Genomic DNA, 18,884 nt, shown 5'->3' on the forward strand with positions numbered 1-18,884 from the left:
ATCGCAGTTATGTCTGGACGTGGAAAAGGTGGAAAAGCTAAGGCTAAAGCCAAGACAAGATCCTCAAGAGCTGGACTTCAATTTCCAGTCGGTAGAGTGCATAGATTCCTTCGTAGAGGGCACTATGCTAACCGAATTGGATCTGGAGCACCAGTTTACTTAGCAGCCGTCTTGGAATATTTATCTGCTGAGATATTGGAGTTGGCTGGTAACGCAGCAAGAGACAACAAAAAAGCTAGGATTATTCCAAGACATTTACAATTGGCTGTTCGTAATGATGAAGAATTAAACAAACTTTTGAGCGGTGTAACCATTGCAGCTGGTGGTGTTTTGCCAAACATTCAAGCTGTCTTACTCCCAAAGAAGAACGACAAAGGACAGAAGAAGTAAACCGCTACACTCAGAAAACAACGGCTATTTTTATAGCCACACATCTTTAAAAAAACATTGTTTTTTTCACAAAACTATAACCTTAAAGTCTAATAGATAATCCATGCATACGCCTTGTCCTAAGTAACTCAAAGAAATTAAATAAAAAAATTTGATCACAACGTCAAAATAAATTGCACGTATTTGCCCCTACTAATGTCTACGGCCATACCACGATGAACACACCCGTTCTCGTCTGATCACGGAAGTTAAGCATCGTCGGGCCGGGATAGTACTTGGATGGGGGACCGCCTGGGAACTCCCGGTGTCGTAGGCTTTTCATTTTCATTTGTTGCCTTTTCATTTCAATGGTGCTGTGATATATTTCTTGTTATAACAATTAAGGAACGTGGCGGTTGTTGAAAGTGTTTCCTATGACATTTTCCTACGACATTTTCAGGTGATAGTACGAGAAAAAAGAGCTTTCAAATGCATACAAACTCGATCTATTGCCGATCATCCAATAACCCTGACGGAATGGCAAATAAAATAAAATTCCGCCGCCTTCCGAGGACTTATATCGCAATCACGTTTCGTAACAGCCAAGCGAGGTTTTACCTTAGCGTTTAAGTCACCACCGACATTTGGCCGCGCAACTTTTCTAAGCTCATTCATTTTGACTTAAGGAGGGGGCGAGCGCGGACGCAGGCCCCCACTACCAGAAATTGTACGGTCGAGTTACTGACGTTTGCAGTAATCGCAGAGGTCAGCCCAAGCGTAGTGCAATGCAAGAGCCTCACTCTGGAAGAAAACCCTCATTGATCAGTCTTTACTTCGCCGTCAGGTAAGTATGAGTTGGAACTGCACCGTAGCATGAGGGTACCCTTCAAAGTTTGTTAATGCTTGTGGCTTGAGTGTGTTATAAACTGCCGTGTCGCGGGGCATAGGCTGTATTCTCCCCCAGTGTACGCGTTTTGTTCCCGCCGTAGACTATGCAGAGTGCCGTCGGAAAGAGGACTGCTATTATTCTTTTATTGCTTATGTGGGCCGCCATCGGTAATAGTGCAACACCAAGGCAACCCGTGGTCACGGCGTGAATGAATCCACCTCCATGACCCAAGGCCAAAAATCAGATTAATATACTGACCATTCAGAGAATGGCCTACCAGATATTAAACTGATAAGAACAGATACTACACTTGATCTTAGCCATTAGGCCGAGAAGCGATAAAGAACAAGCGTTGCCATGATAGGCATCGTCCACACACCGTAACTGCTTGTGGAGCATGTCACGTTACTGTAAAGCTTACAACTGTCACCGCGTACGGATGGACGGCGACATAGTAAAAATCACGGCTGTTGATTTAGCCGTAGGATGGAGAGCGACTGTAGCGAGTGGATGGTAACTTACATGAATGCTAACAAAGGCGACGATACTAAGTGCGTGATATTACTTTCCAATATGACTGCGTACATTCCGTTTATCAACGCATTACGCCAGAACGTGCGCGCGCGTTACACAGTAGACCATGCAGCCGAAATGCGACAGTGCGACCCTGCCAGGAGTCGAACCTGGAATCCCCTGATTCGTAGTCAGATGCCTTATCCATTGGGCCACAGGGCGATGCTTATGACTTCGCCCCATCGTTATTTTGGCTTGCGCATTCGTTTTACTTACGACAGAATTCTTCGTGTTTGTAGCCATGAAAGAAAGGGACTTCTGTGAGTGAATTTTTTTACTGTGGTCTAATAAAAAAGTCGAAACGCAGTGCCCAATATATGAATTGCTCCTAATAGCCGGAAACAGGCCGTGTCGATGATGTAGGCCGACATACGCAACGCAAACCAAAGAACGCTTTATGAAAATCCTAACACGGGCGCGGAAGAAGCCCAAATTAACAGAGTAGATGTAATGCTGAAGACCTCAAACTCCAGCAGCTTCTCTTTCAGACTATTGCGTCGTGCTACAAATAAAAATTAACATGCTTTCGCATAGTCGCGGCTCCCAAAACGGACATTATACGATGTACAGAAACACACATTTCTGTTTTCGCGCCAAATCAATTCCCGGGAGTGGTACTTTTACGTCCGCATACTTCGCACCGTCTTAAATTATATCTCATTTACACGGTAATGTTTAGTATACTTCTACTGTGATAACAAGCATCGTTTATCGTTGGATTGTTGTAAGAAAACATTAAAAATGAGTGAAGCAGCTTCTCCAAAGAAAATCGCACCCAAGAAGAAACCTGCTGCAAAGAAGACAGCTGATCACCCTAAATATGTGGACATGATCAAGGCTGCTATCGCTACCCTAAAGGAACGCGGTGGTTCATCTCGCCAAGCTATTACAAAATATATTCATGCAAATTACAAAGTTGCTGAAAACTCAGATCATCATCTGAAAATGGCTCTTAAACGAGGAGTAACATCAGGCGATTTGATTCAAACTAAAGGCACTGGTGCTTCTGGATCATTCAAGCTAGGTCAGGTAAAAAAAGAAAAACCTAAGAAAAAGGCCGCAGCAAAAAAGCCAACGGCAAAGAAGCCTACTGCAAAGAAAAGTACACCAAAAAAGAAGCCAGCAAAGAAGAGCACGCCAAAGAAAGCAGCAAAGAAGCCTGCCACAAAGAAAGCCTCGGCTAAGAAACCAGCAGCTAAGAAACCCACAAAGAAGCCTGTTGCTAAAAAACCTGCAGCAAAGAAGGTCAAAAAGACTCCCAAAAAGGCAGCAAAGAAGACCGCAAAAAAATAATTTGTGTGTATCTGGCTATTACATTAACAAACGGCTATTTTTATAGCCACACATTTACAAAAAAACATTATCTTGGTACAAAGTTAAACTTGTTTAAGTCACTTAAACAGTTAAAAAAGAGTAATTTTAAGATTAGATTCCCTAAGTTTAAGTATTTTCGTTTTTAAATTTCTTATTTTCTTGCTTTTACTTTTCTTGCCCTTCATATTTTTAACATTGTCAAACTTTATGTAGCATAAAATTTTTATGTAGCATAAAATTTAAACAGAAAGCAGAACAAAGTTTGATATAAAAAGCTAGCCGTAATATTTTTTATGGATGTGTGGCTATAAAAATAGCCGTTTTTTGTTTGGTAAGATGCTTAGGCACGTTCCCCACGAATTCTTCTTGCCAACTGGATGTCTTTAGGCATGATTGTAACTCGTTTTGCGTGAATGGCACACAAGTTAGTATCCTCGAACAAGCCAACAAGGTACGCTTCAGAAGCCTCTTGCAGAGCCATAACGGCTGTGCTCTGGAATCGCAGATCTGTTTTGAAGTCCTGAGCAATTTCTCGCACAAGACGCTGGAAAGGCAACTTGCGGATCAAGAGCTCGGTTGACTTCTGGTATCTTCTGATTTCTCTGAGAGCAACTGTACCAGGTCTGTAACGATGTGGTTTTTTCACTCCTCCAGTAGCTGGTGCGCTTTTCCTCGCAGCTTTAGTGGCGAGTTGTTTTCGTGGAGCCTTTCCTCCAGTAGATTTACGTGCAGTTTGCTTTGTACGAGCCATATTTTAAGAAGTCGATGTAGTACGGATACACAAGACGGTCTAAAATGCACTATCGCGCCAAAGTTTTATTTCTCATATTGATTGACAGCTAAGGTTCAAAACAAACCATTTGATTGGTGCTAAGAAAGTAATTTCTGATTGGCTGCATAATGACATTACGCTCATTACTTTAACATTTTTATAAAATCTGTGTTTTTTGGCTACGGGAAAACGGCTGTATCTTCTGATACACAAAAGCTTTTGACTTTTTTTTTTTTTAGTAAGTAGCAGAAGGTTTGGCGAATTCCAACGATGCCAAATTTATTGCCTTACTGAAACATTAAGACCACGAATTTTTAAAAAAACTACAGTTTTACTTAAAAAAATGTACAAAATGTTCGGAACATTTTGTAATGACGCAACTCTATTGGTTAATTAGGGTGTTTCCACGAGCAGTAGGTAATTTTATGGCCTCTTTTTAAAGCTGTCTGAATTCTGTTAACTCAAACGTTGTTTTTGTACTCGTTCTGTACGCAACTATATCAATATGTCTGGACGCGGAAAAGGAGGTAAAGGATTGGGAAAAGGAGGTGCTAAACGTCACCGAAAAATTCTTCGTGATAACATTCAGGGAATCACAAAACCTGCTATTCGACGTCTTGCTCGACGAGGTGGTGTCAAACGTATCTCTGGCCTTATCTATGAGGAAACCAGAGGTGTACTGAAGGTTTTCTTAGAGAATGTTATTCGTGATGCTGTAACCTACACAGAGCACGCTAAACGCAAGACCGTTACCGCTATGGATGTTGTTTATGCCTTAAAACGTCAAGGAAGAACTCTTTACGGATTCGGAGGTTAAGCGTTGTCATTGCTCAACAAAAACGGCTATTTTTATAGCCACAAATCTTTTAAAACATTACTTTGTGCACGCTTCCAAATTACACAATGTGTAAAGTCTTGTCACAGTTACATTTATTGCTATACGATACTATGTCATATATGACACAAAAAAAATTTAGAAATACTTTGTAGGGTTAATTTGCCTGGGAGTGTTTCCGTGAAAAGCTGGGTTAAGTTAAATGTAAGCAATAACATGGATCAATGTACTTGTCTTTTCTGCAAGTACAGCTAATAATACGTATGAAAAGTGAAGCTAATCCACACACACACATGGGGAAGTATTTTAAATGTAGGCTAGTGTTCTTAAGCACATTATTTAGAAGTTTTATTAACTTCGGTTAACTTGTAGTGACGCCAAGTAAATGTTTTTTTAAAGATGTGTGGTCTTAAAAAAGACCGTTTGTGTTTGGTAGACGTTGGTTTACTTGCTGCTTGTGTATTTTGTGACGGCTTTTGTTCCTTCACTGACTGCGTGTTTTGCAAGTTCTCCAGGCAAGAGAAGACGTACTGCGGTTTGAATTTCACGAGAAGAGATGGTCGACTTTTTGTTTTGAAGAGCCAAACGCGAAGCTTCGGAAGCAATGCGCTCAAAGATGTCGTTGACAAATGAGTTCATGATGCTCATAGCTTTGCTTGAAACTCCGACATCTGGGTGAACTTGTTTCAAAACATTGTAGATGTAAATAGCATAACTTTCCTTTCTCTTTCTCTTGCGTTTCTTTTCACCAGTTCCACCAATCTTTCCTCCTTTTTTGCCGGCTCTTTTTTCACCTTTCTTGGCTACTTTAGGTGCCTGTTTTCCTCCTTTAGCTGCTGCGTCAGACATGGTTAAAAATTTTTGCTACTTAACTTGTAAATAAGCATTAAACTGCAAGTCAAAACTTTTTGTTTATAAGTAAAAAAATCGGATCGAATTCGATCCGAAAACGCCGATACGCAATTTAATTGGTTAAAAAAAAAATCTTTTGTTTAATACTTAATTATGATTGGTTAAAAAAACATGATTTCGATCCTATTTTTATGATGAAAAAACGAGTAAAGTTTATTTCGTTAACACTTACGTTAAATATTCGTACGTTTTTGTATTAACTTACAAATCAAATCGCAGTTATGTCTGGACGTGGAAAAGGTGGAAAAGCTAAGGCTAAAGCCAAGACAAGATCCTCAAGAGCTGGACTTCAATTTCCAGTCGGTAGAGTGCATAGATTCCTTCGTAGAGGGCACTATGCTAACCGAATTGGATCTGGAGCACCAGTTTACTTAGCAGCCGTCTTGGAATATTTATCTGCTGAGATATTGGAGTTGGCTGGTAACGCAGCAAGAGACAACAAAAAAGCTAGGATTATTCCAAGACATTTACAATTGGCTGTTCGTAATGATGAAGAATTAAACAAACTTTTGAGCGGTGTAACCATTGCAGCTGGTGGTGTTTTGCCAAACATTCAAGCTGTCTTACTCCCAAAGAAGAACGACAAAGGACAGAAGAAGTAAACCGCTACACTCAGAAAACAACGGCTATTTTTATAGCCACACATCTTTAAAAAAACATTGTTTTTTTCACAAAACTATAACCTTAAAGTCTAATAGATAATCCATGCATACGCCTTGTCCTAAGTAACTCAAAGAAATTAAATAAAAAAATTTGATCACAACGTCAAAATAAATTGCACGTATTTGCCCCTACTAATGTCTACGGCCATACCACGATGAACACACCCGTTCTCGTCTGATCACGGAAGTTAAGCATCGTCGGGCCGGGATAGTACTTGGATGGGGGACCGCCTGGGAACTCCCGGTGTCGTAGGCTTTTCATTTTCATTTGTTGCCTTTTCATTTCAATGGTGCTGTGATATATTTCTTGTTATAACAATTAAGGAACGTGGCGGTTGTTGAAAGTGTTTCCTATGACATTTTCCTACGACATTTTCAGGTGATAGTACGAGAAAAAAGAGCTTTCAAATGCATACAAACTCGATCTATTGCCGATCATCCAATAACCCTGACGGAATGGCAAATAAAATAAAATTCCGCCGCCTTCCGAGGACTTATATCGCAATCACGTTTCGTAACAGCCAAGCGAGGTTTTACCTTAGCGTTTAAGTCACCACCGACATTTGGCCGCGCAACTTTTCTAAGCTCATTCATTTTGACTTAAGGAGGGGGCGAGCGCGGACGCAGGCCCCCACTACCAGAAATTGTACGGTCGAGTTACTGACGTTTGCAGTAATCGCAGAGGTCAGCCCAAGCGTAGTGCAATGCAAGAGCCTCACTCTGGAAGAAAACCCTCATTGATCAGTCTTTACTTCCCCGTCAGGTAAGTATGAGTTGGAACTGCACCGTAGCATGAGGGTACCCTTCAAAGTTTGTTAATGCTTGTGGCTTGAGTGTGTTATAAACTGCCGTGTCGCGGGGCATAGGCTGTATTCTCCCCCAGTGTACGCGTTTTGTTCCCGCCGTAGACTATGCAGAGTGCCGTCGGAAAGAGGACTGCTATTATTCTTTTATTGCTTATGTGGGCCGCCATCGGTAATAGTGCAACACCAAGGCAACCCGTGGTCACGGCGTGAATGAATCCACCTCCATGACCCAAGGCCAAAAATCAGATTAATATACTGACCATTCAGAGAATGGCCTACCAGATATTAAACTGATAAGAACAGATACTACACTTGATCTTAGCCATTAGGCCGAGAAGCGATAAAGAACAAGCGTTGCCATGATAGGCATCGTCCACACACCGTAACTGCTTGTGGAGCATGTCACGTTACTGTAAAGCTTACAACTGTCACCGCGTACGGATGGACGGCGACATAGTAAAAATCACGGCTGTTGATTTAGCCGTAGGATGGAGAGCGACTGTAGCGAGTGGATGGTAACTTACATGAATGCTAACAAAGGCGACGATACTAAGTGCGTGATATTACTTTCCAATATGACTGCGTACATTCCGTTTATCAACGCATTACGCCAGAACGTGCGCGCGCGTTACACAGTAGACCATGCAGCCGAAATGCGACAGTGCGACCCTGCCAGGAGTCGAACCTGGAATCCCCTGATTCGTAGTCAGATGCCTTATCCATTGGGCCACAGGGCGATGCTTATGACTTCGCCCCATCGTTATTTTGGCTTGCGCATTCGTTTTACTTACGACAGAATTCTTCGTGTTTGTAGCCATGAAAGAAAGGGACTTCTGTGAGTGAATTTTTTTACTGTGGTCTAATAAAAAAGTCGAAACGCAGTGCCCAATATATGAATTGCTCCTAATAGCCGGAAACAGGCCGTGTCGATGATGTAGGCCGACATACGCAACGCAAACCAAAGAACGCTTTATGAAAATCCTAACACGGGCGCGGAAGAAGCCCAAATTAACAGAGTAGATGTAATGCTGAAGACCTCAAACTCCAGCAGCTTCTCTTTCAGACTATTGCGTCGTGCTACAAATAAAAATTAACATGCTTTCGCATAGTCGCGGCTCCCAAAACGGACATTATACGATGTACAGAAACACACATTTCTGTTTTCGCGCCAAATCAATTCCCGGGAGTGGTACTTTTACGTCCGCATACTTCGCACCGTCTTAAATTATATCTCATTTACACGGTAATGTTTAGTATACTTCTACTGTGATAACAAGCATCGTTTATCGTTGGATTGTTGTAAGAAAACATTAAAAATGAGTGAAGCAGCTTCTCCAAAGAAAATCGCACCCAAGAAGAAACCTGCTGCAAAGAAGACAGCTGATCACCCTAAATATGTGGACATGATCAAGGCTGCTATCGCTACCCTAAAGGAACGCGGTGGTTCATCTCGCCAAGCTATTACAAAATATATTCATGCAAATTACAAAGTTGCTGAAAACTCAGATCATCATCTGAAAATGGCTCTTAAACGAGGAGTAACATCAGGCGATTTGATTCAAACTAAAGGCACTGGTGCTTCTGGATCATTCAAGCTAGGTCAGGTAAAAAAAGAAAAACCTAAGAAAAAGGCCGCAGCAAAAAAGCCAACGGCAAAGAAGCCTACTGCAAAGAAAAGTACACCAAAAAAGAAGCCAGCAAAGAAGAGCACGCCAAAGAAAGCAGCAAAGAAGCCTGCCACAAAGAAAGCCTCGGCTAAGAAACCAGCAGCTAAGAAACCCACAAAGAAGCCTGTTGCTAAAAAACCTGCAGCAAAGAAGGTCAAAAAGACTCCCAAAAAGGCAGCAAAGAAGACCGCAAAAAAATAATTTGTGTGTATCTGGCTATTACATTAACAAACGGCTATTTTTATAGCCACACATTTACAAAAAAACATTATCTTGGTACAAAGTTAAACTTGTTTAAGTCACTTAAACAGTTAAAAAAGAGTAATTTTAAGATTAGATTCCCTAAGTTTAAGTATTTTCGTTTTTAAATTTCTTATTTTCTTGCTTTTACTTTTCTTGCCCTTCATATTTTTAACATTGTCAAACTTTATGTAGCATAAAATTTTTATGTAGCATAAAATTTAAACAGAAAGCAGAACAAAGTTTGATATAAAAAGCTAGCCGTAATATTTTTTATGGATGTGTGGCTATAAAAATAGCCGTTTTTTGTTTGGTAAGATGCTTAGGCACGTTCCCCACGAATTCTTCTTGCCAACTGGATGTCTTTAGGCATGATTGTAACTCGTTTTGCGTGAATGGCACACAAGTTAGTATCCTCGAACAAGCCAACAAGGTACGCTTCAGAAGCCTCTTGCAGAGCCATAACGGCTGTGCTCTGGAATCGCAGATCTGTTTTGAAGTCCTGAGCAATTTCTCGCACAAGACGCTGGAAAGGCAACTTGCGGATCAAGAGCTCGGTTGACTTCTGGTATCTTCTGATTTCTCTGAGAGCAACTGTACCAGGTCTGTAACGATGTGGTTTTTTCACTCCTCCAGTAGCTGGTGCGCTTTTCCTCGCAGCTTTAGTGGCGAGTTGTTTTCGTGGAGCCTTTCCTCCAGTAGATTTACGTGCAGTTTGCTTTGTACGAGCCATATTTTAAGAAGTCGATGTAGTACGGATACACAAGACGGTCTAAAATGCACTATCGCGCCAAAGTTTTATTTCTCATATTGATTGACAGCTAAGGTTCAAAACAAACCATTTGATTGGTGCTAAGAAAGTAATTTCTGATTGGCTGCATAATGACATTACGCTCATTACTTTAACATTTTTATAAAATCTGTGTTTTTTGGCTACGGGAAAACGGCTGTATCTTCTGATACACAAAAGCTTTTGACTTTTTTTTTTTTTAGTAAGTAGCAGAAGGTTTGGCGAATTCCAACGATGCCAAATTTATTGCCTTACTGAAACATTAAGACCACGAATTTTTAAAAAAACTACAGTTTTACTTAAAAAAATGTACAAAATGTTCGGAACATTTTGTAATGACGCAACTCTATTGGTTAATTAGGGTGTTTCCACGAGCAGTAGGTAATTTTATGGCCTCTTTTTAAAGCTGTCTGAATTCTGTTAACTCAAACGTTGTTTTTGTACTCGTTCTGTACGCAACTATATCAATATGTCTGGACGCGGAAAAGGAGGTAAAGGATTGGGAAAAGGAGGTGCTAAACGTCACCGAAAAATTCTTCGTGATAACATTCAGGGAATCACAAAACCTGCTATTCGACGTCTTGCTCGACGAGGTGGTGTCAAACGTATCTCTGGCCTTATCTATGAGGAAACCAGAGGTGTACTGAAGGTTTTCTTAGAGAATGTTATTCGTGATGCTGTAACCTACACAGAGCACGCTAAACGCAAGACCGTTACCGCTATGGATGTTGTTTATGCCTTAAAACGTCAAGGAAGAACTCTTTACGGATTCGGAGGTTAAGCGTTGTCATTGCTCAACAAAAACGGCTATTTTTATAGCCACAAATCTTTTAAAACATTACTTTGTGCACGCTTCCAAATTACACAATGTGTAAAGTCTTGTCACAGTTACATTTATTGCTATACGATACTATGTCATATATGACACAAAAAAAATTTAGAAATACTTTGTAGGGTTAATTTGCCTGGGAGTGTTTCCGTGAAAAGCTGGGTTAAGTTAAATGTAAGCAATAACATGGATCAATGTACTTGTCTTTTCTGCAAGTACAGCTAATAATACGTATGAAAAGTGAAGCTAATCCACACACACACATGGGGAAGTATTTTAAATGTAGGCTAGTGTTCTTAAGCACATTATTTAGAAGTTTTATTAACTTCGGTTAACTTGTAGTGACGCCAAGTAAATGTTTTTTTAAAGATGTGTGGTCTTAAAAAAGACCGTTTGTGTTTGGTAGACGTTGGTTTACTTGCTGCTTGTGTATTTTGTGACGGCTTTTGTTCCTTCACTGACTGCGTGTTTTGCAAGTTCTCCAGGCAAGAGAAGACGTACTGCGGTTTGAATTTCACGAGAAGAGATGGTCGACTTTTTGTTTTGAAGAGCCAAACGCGAAGCTTCGGAAGCAATGCGCTCAAAGATGTCGTTGACAAATGAGTTCATGATGCTCATAGCTTTGCTTGAAACTCCGACATCTGGGTGAACTTGTTTCAAAACATTGTAGATGTAAATAGCATAACTTTCCTTTCTCTTTCTCTTGCGTTTCTTTTCACCAGTTCCACCAATCTTTCCTCCTTTTTTGCCGGCTCTTTTTTCACCTTTCTTGGCTACTTTAGGTGCCTGTTTTCCTCCTTTAGCTGCTGCGTCAGACATGGTTAAAAATTTTTGCTACTTAACTTGTAAATAAGCATTAAACTGCAAGTCAAAACTTTTTGTTTATAAGTAAAAAAATCGGATCGAATTCGATCCGAAAACGCCGATACGCAATTTAATTGGTTAAAAAAAAAATCTTTTGTTTAATACTTAATTATGATTGGTTAAAAAAACATGATTTCGATCCTATTTTTATGATGAAAAAACGAGTAAAGTTTATTTCGTTAACACTTACGTTAAATATTCGTACGTTTTTGTATTAACTTACAAATCAAATCGCAGTTATGTCTGGACGTGGAAAAGGTGGAAAAGCTAAGGCTAAAGCCAAGACAAGATCCTCAAGAGCTGGATTTCAATTTCCAGTCGGTAGAGTGCATAGATTCCTTCGTAGAGGGCACTATGCTAACCGAATTGGATCTGGAGCACCAGTTTACTTAGCAGCCGTCTTGGAATATTTATCTGCTGAGATATTGGAGTTGGCTGGTAACGCAGCAAGAGACAACAAAAAAGCTAGGATTATTCCAAGACATTTACAATTGGCTGTTCGTAATGATGAAGAATTAAACAAACTTTTGAGCGGTGTAACCATTGCAGCTGGTGGTGTTTTGCCAAACATTCAAGCTGTCTTACTCCCAAAGAAGAACGACAAAGGACAGAAGAAGTAAACCGCTACACTCAGAAAACAACGGCTATTTTTATAGCCACACATCTTTAAAAAAACATTGTTTTTTTCACAAAACTATAACCTTAAAGTCTAATAGATAATCCATGCATACGCCTTGTCCTAAGTAACTCAAAGAAATTAAATAAAAAAATTTGATCACAACGTCAAAATAAATTGCACGTATTTGCCCCTACTAATGTCTACGGCCATACCACGATGTACACACCCGTTCTCGTCTGATCACGGAAGTTAAGCATCGTCGGGCCGGGATAGTACTTGGATGGGGGACCGCCTGGGAACTCCCGGTGTCGTAGGCTTTTCATTTTCATTTGTTGCCTTTTCATTTCAATGGTGCTGTGATATATTTCTTGTTATAACAATTAAGGAACGTGGCGGTTGTTGAAAGTGTTTCCTATGACATTTTCCTACGACATTTTCAGGTGATAGTACGAGAAAAAAGAGCTTTCAAATGCATACAAACTCGATCTATTGCCGATCATCCAATAACCCTGACGGAATGGCAAATAAAATAAAATTCCGCCGCCTTCCGAGGACTTATATCGCAATCACGTTTCGTAACAGCCAAGCGAGGTTTTACCTTAGCGTTTAAGTCACCACCGACATTTGGCCGCGCAACTTTTCTAAGCTCATTCATTTTGACTTAAGGAGGGGGCGAGCGCGGACGCAGGCCCCCACTACCAGAAATTGTACGGTCGAGTTACTGACGTTTGCAGTAATCGCAGAGGTCAGCCCAAGCGTAGTGCAATGCAAGAGCCTCACTCTGGAAGAAAACCCTCATTGATCAGTCTTTACTTCCCCGTCAGGTAAGTATGAGTTGGAACTGCACCGTAGCATGAGGGTACCCTTCAAAGTTTGTTAATGCTTGTGGCTTGAGTGTGTTATAAACTGCCGTGTCGCGGGGCATAGGCTGTATTCTCCCCCAGTGTACGCGTTTTGTTCCCGCCGTAGACTATGCAGAGTGCCGTCGGAAAGAGGACTGCTATTATTCTTTTATTGCTTATGTGGGCTGCCATCGGTAATAGTGCAACACCAAGGCAACCCGTGGTCACGGCGTGAATGAATCCACCTCCATGACCCAAGGCCAAAAATCAGATTAATATACTGACCATTCAGAGAATGGCCTACCAGATATTAAACTGATAAGAACAGATACTACACTTGATCTTAGCCATTAGGCCGAGAAGCGATAAAGAACAAGCGTTGCCATGATAGGCATCGTCCACACACCGTAACTGCTTGTGGAGCATGTCACGTTACTGTAAAGCTTACAACTGTCACCGCGTACGGATGGACGGCGACATAGTAAAAATCACGGCTGTTGATTTAGCCGTAGGATGGAGAGCGACTGTAGCGAGTGGATGGTAACTTACATGAATGCTAACAAAGGCGACGATACTAAGTGCGTGATATTACTTTCCAATATGACTGCGTACATTCCGTTTATCAACGCATTACGCCAGAACGTGCGCGCGCGTTACACAGTAGACCATGCAGCCGAAATGCGACAGTGCGACCCTGCCAGGAGTCGAACCTGGAATCCCCTGATTCGTAGTCAGATGCCTTATCCATTGGGCCACAGGGCGATGCTTATGACTTCGCCCCATCGTTATTTTGGCTTGCGCATTCGTTTTACTTACGACAGAATTCTTCGTGTTTGTAGCCATGAAAGAAAGGGACTTCTGTGAGTGAATTTTTTTACTGTGGTCTAATAAAAAAGTCGAAACGCAGTGCCCAATATATGAATTGCTCCTAATAGCCGGAAACAGGCCGTGTCGATGATGTAGGCCGACATACGCAACGCAAACCAAAGAACGCTTTATGAAAATCCTAACACGGGCGCGGAAGAAGCCCAAATTAACAGAGTAGATGTAATGCTGAAGACCTCAAACTCCAGCAGCTTCTCTTTCAGACTATTGCGTCGTGCTACAAATAAAAATTAACATGCTTTCGCATAGTCGCGGCTCCCAAAACGGACATTATACGATGTACAGAAACACACATTTCTGTTTTCGCGCCAAATCAATTCCCGGGAGTGGTACTTTTACGTCCGCATACTTCGCACCGTCTTAAATTATATCTCATTTACACGGTAATGTTTAGTATACTTCTACTGTGATAACAAGCATCGTTTATCGTTGGATTGTTGTAAGAAAACATTAAAAATGAGTGAAGCAGCTTCTCCAAAGAAAATCGCACCCAAGAAGAAACCTGCTGCAAAGAAGACAGCTGATCACCCTAAATATGTGGACATGATCAAGGCTGCTATCGCTACCCTAAAGGAACGCGGTGGTTCATCTCGCCAAGCTATTACAAAATATATTCATGCAAATTACAAAGTTGCTGAAAACTCAGATCATCATCTGAAAATGGCTCTTAAACGAGGAGTAACATCAGGCGATTTGATTCAAACTAAAGGCACTGGTGCTTCTGGATCATTCAAGCTAGGTCAGGTAAAAAAAGAAAAACCTAAGAAAAAGGCCGCAGCAAAAAAGCCAACGGCAAAGAAGCCTACTGCAAAGAAAAGTACACCAAAAAAGAAGCCAGCAAAGAAGAGCACGCCAAAGAAAGCAGCAAAGAAGCCTGCCACAAAGAAAGCCTCGGCTAAGAAACCAGCAGCTAAGAAACCCACAAAGAAGCCTGTTGCTAAAAAACCTGCAGCAAAGAAGGTCAAAAAGACTCCCAAAAAGGCAGCAAAGAAGACCGCAAAAAAATAATTTGTGTGTATCTGGCTATTACATTAACAAACGGCTATTTTTATAGCCACACATTTACAAAAAAACATTATCTTGGTACAAAGTTAAACTTGTTTAAGTCACTTAAACAGTTAAAAAAGAGTAATTTTAAGATTAGATTCCCTAAGTTTAAGTATTTTCGTTTTTAAATTTCTTATTTTCTTGCTTTTACTTTTCTTGCCCTTCATATTTTTAACATTGTCAAACTTTATGTAGCATAAAATTTTTATGTAGCATAAAATTTAAACAGAAAGCAGAACAAAGTTTGATATAAAAAGCTAGCCGTAATATTTTTTATGGATGTGTGGCTATAAAAATAGCCGTTTTTTGTTTGGTAAGATGCTTAGGCACGTTCCCCACGAATTCTTCTTGCCAACTGGATGTCTTTAGGCATGATTGTAACTCGTTTTGCGTGAATGGCACACAAGTTAGTATCCTCGAACAAGCCAACAAGGTACGCTTCAGAAGCCTCTTGCAGAGCCATAACGGCTGTGCTCTGGAATCGCAGATCTGTTTTGAAGTCCTGAGCAATTTCTCGCACAAGACGCTGGAAAGGCAACTTGCGGATCAAGAGCTCGGTTGACTTCTGGTATCTTCTGATTTCTCTGAGAGCAACTGTACCAGGTCTGTAACGATGTGGTTTTTTCACTCCTCCAGTAGCTGGTGCGCTTTTCCTCGCAGCTTTAGTGGCGAGTTGTTTTCGTGGAGCCTTTCCTCCAGTAGATTTACGTGCAGTTTGCTTTGTACGAGCCATATTTTAAGAAGTCGATGTAGTACGGATACACAAGACGGTCTAAAATGCACTATCGCGCCAAAGTTTTATTTCTCATATTGATTGACAGCTAAGGTTCAAAACAAACCATTTGATTGGTGCTAAGAAAGTAATTTCTGATTGGCTGCATAATGACATTACGCTCATTACTTTAACATTTTTATAAAATCTGTGTTTTTTGGCTACGGGAAAACGGCTGTATCTTCTGATACACAAAAGCTTTTGACTTTTTTTTTTTTTAGTAAGTAGCAGAAGGTTTGGCGAATTCCAACGATGCCAAATTTATTGCCTTACTGAAACATTAAGACCACGAATTTTTAAAAAAACTACAGTTTTACTTAAAAAAATGTACAAAATGTTCGGAACATTTTGTAATGACGCAACTCTATTGGTTAATTAGGGTGTTTCCACGAGCAGTAGGTAATTTTATGGCCTCTTTTTAAAGCTGTCTGAATTCTGTTAACTCAAACGTTGTTTTTGTACTCGTTCTGTACGCAACTATATCAATATGTCTGGACGCGGAAAAGGAGGTAAAGGATTGGGAAAAGGAGGTGCTAAACGTCACCGAAAAATTCTTCGTGATAACATTCAGGGAATCACAAAACCTGCTATTCGACGTCTTGCTCGACGAGGTGGTGTCAAACGTATCTCTGGCCTTATCTATGAGGAAACCAGAGGTGTACTGAAGGTTTTCTTAGAGAATGTTATTCGTGATGCTGTAACCTACACAGAGCACGCTAAACGCAAGACCGTTACCGCTATGGATGTTGTTTATGCCTTAAAACGTCAAGGAAGAACTCTTTACGGATTCGGAGGTTAAGCGTTGTCATTGCTCAACAAAAACGGCTATTTTTATAGCCACAAATCTTTTAAAACATTACTTTGTGCACGCTTCCAAATTACACAATGTGTAAAGTCTTGTCACAGTTACATTTATTGCTATACGATACTATGTCATATATGACACAAAAAAAATTTAGAAATACTTTGTAGGGTTAATTTGCCTGGGAGTGTTTCCGTGAAAAGCTGGGTTAAGTTAAATGTAAGCAATAACATGGATCAATGTACTTGTCTTTTCTGCAAGTACAGCTAATAATACGTATGAAAAGTGAAGCTAATCCACACACACACATGGGGAAGTATTTTAAATGTAGGCTAGTGTTCTTAAGCACATTATTTAGAAGTTTTATTAACTTCGGTTAACTTGTAGTGACGCCAAGTAAATGTTTTTTTAAAGATGTGTGGTCTTAAAAAAGACCGTTTGTGTTTGGTAGACGTTGGTTTACTTGCTGCTTGTGTATTTTGTGACGGCTTTTGTTCCTTCACTGACTGCGTGTTTTGCAAGTTCTCCAGGCAAGAGAAGACGTACTGCGGTTTGAATTTCACGAGAAGAGATGGTCGACTTTTTGTTTTGAAGAGCCAAACGCGAAGCTTCGGAAGCAATGCGCTCAAAGATGTCGTTGACAAATGAGTTCATGATGCTCATAGCTTTGCTTGAAACTCCGACATCTGGGTGAACTTGTTTCAAAACATTGTAGATGTAAATAGCATAACTTTCCTTTCTCTTTCTCTTGCGTTTCTTTTCACCAGTTCCACCAATCTTTCCTCCTTTTTTGCCGGCTCTTTTTTCACCTTTCTTGGCTACTTTAGGTGCCTGTTTTCCTCCTTTAGCTGCTGCGTCAGACATGGTTAAAAATTTTTGCTACTTAACTTGTAAATAAGCATTAAACTGCAAGTCAAAACTTTTTGTTTATAAGTAAAAAAATCGGATCGAATTCGATCCGAAAACGCCGATACGCAATTTAATTGGTTAAAAAAAAAATCTTTTGTTTAATACTTAATTATGATTGGTTAAAAAAACATGATTTCGATCCTATTTTTATGATGAAAAAACGAGTAAAGTTTATTTCGTTAACACTTACGTTAAATATTCGTACGTTTTTGTATTAACTTACAAATCAAATCGCAGTTATGTCTGGACGTGGAAAAGGTGGAAAAGCTAAGGCTAAAGCCAAGACAAGATCCTCAAGAGCTGGACTTCAATTTCCAGTCGGTAGAGTGCATAGATTCCTTCGTAGAGGGCACTATGCTAACCGAATTGGATCTGGAGCACCAGTTTACTTAGCAGCCGTCTTGGAATATTTATCTGCTGAGATATTGGAGTTGGCTGGTAACGCAGCAAGAGACAACAAAAAAGCTAGGATTATTCCAAGACATTTACAATTGGCTGTTCGTAATGATGAAGAATTAAACAAACTTTTGAGCGGTGTAACCATTGCAGCTGGTGGTGTTTTGCCAAACATTCAAGCTGTCTTACTCCCAAAGAAGAACGACAAAGGACAGAAGAAGTAAACCGCTACACTCAGAAAACAACGGCTATTTTTATAGCCACACATCTTTAAAAAAACATTGTTTTTTTCACAAAACTATAACCTTAAAGTCTAATAGATAATCCATGCATACGCCTTGTCCTAAGTAACTCAAAGAAATTAAATAAAAAAATTTGATCACAACGTCAAAATAAATTGCACGTATTTGCCCCTACTAATGTCTACGGCCATACCACGATGAACACACCCGTTCTCGTCTGATCACGGAAGTTAAGCATCGTCGGGCCGGGATAGTACTTGGATGGGGGACCGCCTGGGAACTCCCGGTGTCGTAGGCTTTTCATTTTCATTTGTTGCCTTTTCATTTCAATGGTGCTGTGATATATTTCTTGTTATAACAATTAAGGAACGTGGCGGTTGTTGAAAGTGTTTCCTATGACATTTTCCTACGACATTTTCAGGTGATAGTACGAGAAAAAAGAGCTTTCAAATGCATACAAACTCGATCTATTGCCGATCATCCAATAACCCTGACGGAATGGCAAATAAAATAAAATTCCGCCGCCTTCCGAGGACTTATATCGCAATCACGTTTCGTAACAGCCAAGCGAGGTTTTACCTTAGCGTTTAAGTCACCACCGACATTTGGCCGCGCAACTTTTCTAAGCTCATTCATTTTGACTTAAGGAGGGGGCGAGCGCGGACGCAGGCCCCCACTACCAGAAATTGTACGGTCGAGTTACTGACGTTTGCAGTAATCGCAGAGGTCAGCCCAAGCGTAGTGCAATGCAAGAGCCTCACTCTGGAAGAAAACCCTCATTGATCAGTCTTTACTTCCCCGTCAGGTAAGTATGAGTTGGAACTGCACCGTAGCATGAGGGTACCCTT

General features: G+C 40.5%; 11 non-coding genes across 11 annotated transcripts; 4 read left to right on the plus strand and 7 right to left on the minus strand.

Moving 5' to 3' along the window:
- The first annotated feature begins 587 nt into the window (after window positions 1-587).
- LOC130661542 (5S ribosomal RNA) lies at window positions 588-706 on the plus strand. The gene has a single exon (XR_008988719.1). It is a non-coding gene; the product is annotated as a 5S ribosomal RNA (ribosomal RNA).
- A 350-nt stretch (window positions 707-1,056) lies between these two features.
- On the minus strand, window positions 1,057-1,221 carry LOC130660444 (U1 spliceosomal RNA). The gene has a single exon (XR_008987643.1). It is a non-coding gene; the product is annotated as a U1 spliceosomal RNA (small nuclear RNA).
- A 185-nt stretch (window positions 1,222-1,406) lies between these two features.
- Window positions 1,407-1,598, minus strand: LOC130660861 (U2 spliceosomal RNA). Its single transcript, XR_008988058.1, has one exon. It is a non-coding gene; the product is annotated as a U2 spliceosomal RNA (small nuclear RNA).
- A 4,865-nt stretch (window positions 1,599-6,463) lies between these two features.
- LOC130661543 (5S ribosomal RNA) lies at window positions 6,464-6,582 on the plus strand. Its single transcript, XR_008988720.1, has one exon. It is a non-coding gene; the product is annotated as a 5S ribosomal RNA (ribosomal RNA).
- A 350-nt stretch (window positions 6,583-6,932) lies between these two features.
- Window positions 6,933-7,097, minus strand: LOC130659809 (U1 spliceosomal RNA). The gene has a single exon (XR_008987013.1). It is a non-coding gene; the product is annotated as a U1 spliceosomal RNA (small nuclear RNA).
- A 185-nt stretch (window positions 7,098-7,282) lies between these two features.
- LOC130660862 (U2 spliceosomal RNA) lies at window positions 7,283-7,474 on the minus strand. The gene has a single exon (XR_008988059.1). It is a non-coding gene; the product is annotated as a U2 spliceosomal RNA (small nuclear RNA).
- A 4,865-nt stretch (window positions 7,475-12,339) lies between these two features.
- Window positions 12,340-12,458, plus strand: LOC130658802 (5S ribosomal RNA). The gene has a single exon (XR_008986015.1). It is a non-coding gene; the product is annotated as a 5S ribosomal RNA (ribosomal RNA).
- A 350-nt stretch (window positions 12,459-12,808) lies between these two features.
- On the minus strand, window positions 12,809-12,973 carry LOC130659810 (U1 spliceosomal RNA). The gene has a single exon (XR_008987014.1). It is a non-coding gene; the product is annotated as a U1 spliceosomal RNA (small nuclear RNA).
- A 185-nt stretch (window positions 12,974-13,158) lies between these two features.
- On the minus strand, window positions 13,159-13,350 carry LOC130660489 (U2 spliceosomal RNA). Its single transcript, XR_008987686.1, has one exon. It is a non-coding gene; the product is annotated as a U2 spliceosomal RNA (small nuclear RNA).
- Window positions 13,351-18,215: 4,865 nt separating this feature from the next.
- LOC130661544 (5S ribosomal RNA) lies at window positions 18,216-18,334 on the plus strand. The gene has a single exon (XR_008988722.1). It is a non-coding gene; the product is annotated as a 5S ribosomal RNA (ribosomal RNA).
- Window positions 18,335-18,684: 350 nt separating this feature from the next.
- On the minus strand, window positions 18,685-18,849 carry LOC130659812 (U1 spliceosomal RNA). The gene has a single exon (XR_008987015.1). It is a non-coding gene; the product is annotated as a U1 spliceosomal RNA (small nuclear RNA).
- Between the last annotated feature and the right edge of the window lie 35 nt (window positions 18,850-18,884).

This window comes from Hydractinia symbiolongicarpus, chromosome 9 (assembly GCF_029227915.1).
Source record: "Hydractinia symbiolongicarpus strain clone_291-10 chromosome 9, HSymV2.1, whole genome shotgun sequence".
Taxonomy (NCBI): domain Eukaryota; kingdom Metazoa; phylum Cnidaria; class Hydrozoa; order Anthoathecata; family Hydractiniidae; genus Hydractinia; species Hydractinia symbiolongicarpus.